Source organism: Vombatus ursinus, unplaced genomic scaffold (assembly GCF_900497805.2).
Source record: "Vombatus ursinus unplaced genomic scaffold, bare-nosed wombat genome assembly UNPS02014173.1, whole genome shotgun sequence".
Lineage (NCBI taxonomy): Eukaryota > Metazoa > Chordata > Mammalia > Diprotodontia > Vombatidae > Vombatus > Vombatus ursinus.
In genome coordinates this window covers 277,383-282,252 of record NW_020953951.1, presented here as the reverse complement: position 1 = coordinate 282,252, position 4,870 = coordinate 277,383, and positions in this window count along the sequence as shown.

Here is a 4,870-nt window from a genome sequence, read left to right as displayed (position 1 = left end):
GATAAAGGGGAAAAGGGGAGATGAGAGAGGGGGAGACGAAAGGAGGAGAAGGGAGGCGATGAGAGGACAGAGAAAGGAAGAGGGGAGAGGGAAGGAGAGGATGAAGGAGGGAGGGAGAGAGAGAAAGAGAGAGAGAAGAAGAAGAAAGAGGTGAGGACAGAGGAGAAAAGAGGGGAGGAGAGAGGACAGAGGGGAAAAGAGGGAGGAGAGAAAGGGGAGGAAAGGGAAGAAGGGAGAAGGGAAGAGAAGGGATGGGGAGAGGGGAGGAGAGGAGGGAGAGGAGAAAAGAAAAAGAGAGGAAGAGGGAGAAAGAAAGGAAAGAGGGAAGAAGAAGAGGTAAAAAGAGGAAGTGGGAGAGTAGTGAAAGGGAGGAGAGGAGAGAGGTGAAGGAGGGGAGGGAGAAGGAGGAATGAAGAAGGGGAGAGTAGACAAGTAGGGGGAAGGGAAGAAGGGAAAGGGGAGGAGAAAGGGGCAGAAGAAGAGAGGGAAGAGATCAAGGTAGAGGAAAGAGAAAATGGAGAAGGGAGGGGGAAGAAGAATGGGGGAAAGGCTGAGGTTAGTTAGAAAGAAAATGAGGATTGAGAGAGAGAGGAAGGAAAGAAGAGGAGAAATTGAAAGGGGAAGGAGGAGAAAAACAGGAAGAAGACTGGGAGGATGAAGGGGATGGAAAAGAGGGAGAGTGGGGAGGGAGGTAGAAAGGTGGGAAGGAGATGGGAGAGGATGGAAAGCACAGAAAGGAAGGAGAGGAGACGGGAGAGCTGAGAGGGAGATGAGAAAAGGGGAAGAAGAAAGAAGGAAGGAAGGGAGAGGAGGAGAAGGGAAAGTAGGGAAAGAGGAGGGGAGGCAGTAAGGGAGGAGAGGAGGTAGGGACAGCTGAGAGGACAGCTGGAGAGACCTGAGACAGAAGGAAAGGAAAGAAGAGAGAGGAGAGAAGAAGGAAAGAGAATTGAGAGGAGGAAGAAGAAAAAGGGAGAGCTGAGAGGGAGATAAAAAGGAAGAGGGGAAAGGAAAGAAGAGGAAAAAGAGAGAAAAGAAGTTAGGAGACAAAAAAAAAAAAAAAAAAAACTCAGTAGAGGGGGCAGAGGTAGAGGCATGCTGGACCAGCTCATGCTGGATTGTGAATGAACATTTACACATTGGAAATCAGCAAATGCTATAAATCACGGCTTGATTTATTGTTTTGTCAGTTGCCTAGGCTTAAGTAAGTGATGGAGAAAATATTAATAATGCAGATGAAGCTTAAAATTGTGTTGAGTGTGTGTATTTTCCCCCTTCAGAGCCACATGTTAAATATTTACCAGAACAGCCTTGGGCAGAGGGAAACAGCAAAGAAAAAGTGGGAGAGAAAACAGGGAAGGGAAGAAAGGGGAAAGAAAAGAGAAGGAAGAGAAGGGGAAGAGAGAAAAGAAAGGAGGGGAGGGCAAGATGAGATGGAGGAGGAAGAGAAAGAAGAGGTGAAAAGAGGGAGTGGAGGAGGGAAAAAGAGGAGAGGAAGAAAAAGTGATAAGGGAGAAAGAGGAGAAAAAAAGAAGGGAGGGAAGAAAGGGGAGCCTTTAGAGGTCAGATGGAACAAAGGAGAAAGAAGCGAGAGAGGAAGGGCCTTAAGAAGGGAAGAGGAGGACAGAGGAAAATGGGGAGAGAAGAGTGGAAGGAAGAAACAGTAGAAAGAGAAATTAATGGGAGAAGAGAAGAGAGGAGCAAAGGGAGAGAAAGATGAGTACTAAGAACAAGAATTTCAAGAATTAAAAAACCTTTGAGACTATGTCATCCAGAGGTTCTTAACCTTTTTTGTGATATATGTTCCTTTGTTATATATTCCTGTATTATAATCCCTTCTCAGAATAATGTTTCTAAATGCCTATGTGGTGAGGCCCATGTGTTTTGAGGGGCTGTCTCTTGAATATAGCATGGTGGGGTGGGGTGGGGTGGCTCGAAAGGAGGCAGAAATCTTTTAGTCTCTTCTTCCCCCACACTTCTCCAAGGGAGACTTTAATTCCTGCTGGGCAGGGAAGCAGGAAGTTGGGACCAGAGACCATCCTGCTCTTCTCAGAGAGAGGGGGCATGGAGTTAGACTTATATCTTTCTGTTTTCTTAAATATTGTTAGTCTCTGGCAGGGATGGGGAACCTGTGGCCTCAGGCCACATGTGGCCCTCCAAATCCTCAAGTGCTGCCCTTTGACTGAATCCATGGACAGAACAGCCCTGGGCAGAGGGAAACAAGAAAGAGAAAGTGGGAGAGAAAGCAGGGATGGGAGGAGAGGGGAAAGAAAAGAGAAGGAAGAGAAGGGGAAGAGAGAGAAGAAAGGAGAGAGAGGGCAAGGTGAGATGGAGGAGTACGAGAAAGTAGAAGAGGTGAGAAGAGTGAGTAGAGAAGGGAAAAAGAAGAAAGGAAGAAGTGGTAAGGGAGGAAGAGAGAGGGAAGGAAAAGAAAGGAGGGAGGGGAAGAAAAAGGGAGGGAAAATTCAGTTAAAGGGCTGCACTTGAGGACCCAGAGGGCCATATGTGGCCTCAAGGCCACAGGTTCCCCACTCCTGGTCTAGGGGATGTGATCAGGTTCAATCTAACTTCTGATTGCTTTTTCATTATGGGGTGGGGGAGAAGAGCCCTAACTTTTGTATCCAAGGCTTGACTCCCTTTCTTCCAAATACCAGTTTCACAATGAACAAACATAGTGAATAGTAAAGAAACACTTTTATTCAACTCATAGCAAAACAGAAATCAGAGAAAGTATACATAAGAGAATATCCACCAGACAGTATAGAGTGAAGGAGCTCTCCCATTGGGAGCAAGGTAACTCAGCTCAACCAAGAGAGACAGTCCCAGATCTCACTGAAGGGGAATTCCCACAGTTTCTAATGTAGCAAGCTGGGAATGGGGACATGATGGAGACTGCCGGTTTCTCTAGCATTTTCCCAGAGTCTTTTCTTTCAACAACCTGAAGTGGTGTTGGCCTCTTCTTTCTCCCAGCTCAAAGCTGGAAGCCAGGAGCACCAGAAATGACTACAAGCCCTGAATCGACTTGAAGATTTAAGAGTCTTGAAAAAAACTAAAGAGAGTGAAACTCTCAATCTCACCAACTCCACTTCTCCCCTTACACAGGCACAGGGCACTGATCTTCATCAATAAGGAGAACATCCTATACCAATGGGCTTTGGGACTAGGGTGACACATAAAAGAAATAGGATTACAAAGGAAAGCAATTATATTGAAATAAAATGTAATTTTTTATCCTACCCAAATTCACAGATTCCTTGAAATCTACACCCAGACTCAGGTTACCCTTACTAGTCTAACTGGTGTTTGATCCAGAATTCTCCAAAGCAATCTTCCAGCCTTGAAGGCAGCCAGTGAGAGGAAATCCAAGGTAGACCATCCCACTTTTGGACAGCTGTAACCAATTCTTCTTCAATGTGACTGCCTTTCAAACACTTGAAGAGGGTTTCATGTCCGTTCTGAATCTTCCCATGGTCAAATTACATATGTATCATGTTAAACTATATATATAACATGTCAGGTGTGTGATATTGTCATTAGTGTGAGGTATCATTAAAATGTATACTGTCTAGGGAAGAGCTTCACATCTTTCACCTACATGTATCAATATCCTACTTTTTCTGTGGGTTTAGTTTACTCACGACAACCTGAACTCAAGCTGGCAGGTCTAGATTCCCAGAAAGTAACCACATTATTAAGTGTCAAACTCCTTGTTGATGGGAAATATACCTCCCCCACTCACCATTCATCACTCTAGCCCCAGCCAATGAGTTTTCTATCTACAGCACCATCACTCACAATAAGGGCACTTTTTAAAAATAGTATTTTATTTTTTTCCAATTACATGTAAAGATAGTTTACAACATTCATTTTTGTAAAATTTTGAGTTCCAAAATTTTCTCTCTCCCTTCCTTCCCTCCCCAAGAGAACAAGCAATCTGATATAGGTTATGTATATACAACCATGTTGAACATATTTCCACATTAGTTATGTTGTGAAAGAAGAATCAGAACAAAAGGGAAAAACAATGAGAAAGAAAAACAAAAAACAAAAAAAGCAAAAATAGTATGCTTCTATCTGCATTCAGACTCCATAATTCTTTCTCTGGATATGTTTAGCATTTTCTATCACAAGTCTTGGAATTGTCTTAGATCCTTGCATTGCCAAGATGAGCTAAGTCTATCAAAGTCAGTCATCACACAATGTGGCTATTATTGTGTACAATATTCTCCTGGTTCTGCTCACTTCACTCAGCATCAGTCCATACAAGTCTTTCCAGGTTTTTCTGAAGTCTACCTGCTCATCACTTCTTACAGCACAATAGTATTCCATTACATTCATATATCACAACTTGGTCAGCCATTCCCCAATTGATGGGCATCCTCTCAATTTCCAATTGCTCGCCACCACAAAAAAAGCTACTATAAATATTTTTGTACATGTGGGTCCTTTTCCCTTTTTTATGATCTCTTTGGGATACAGACCTAGTAGTGGTATCGCTGAATCAAAGGGTATGCACAGTTTTATAGCTAAGGGTATTTTTCATTCTTAAGGATTACCACTTAAGGCATAAGAGATAATATGAATGAATGAAGCATTTATTTTTTTTCTGGTTAATTTTTATTTTATTATTTCTCAATTACATGTAAACAAATTTTTAAAACATTTTTAAAATTTTGAGTTCTGGATCTTCTCCCTCTCCTTCACCTTCCCCCTCCTTGAGAAGGCAAGCAATTTGATATAGATTACACATGCAGACACATAAAACATTTCCATGTTAGCCATGTTGCAAAAGAAAACACAGACCAACCCCCACCCCGCCAAGAATAATGAAGTAAAAGAAAAAGTATGCTTCAATCTGCATTCAGACTCCATC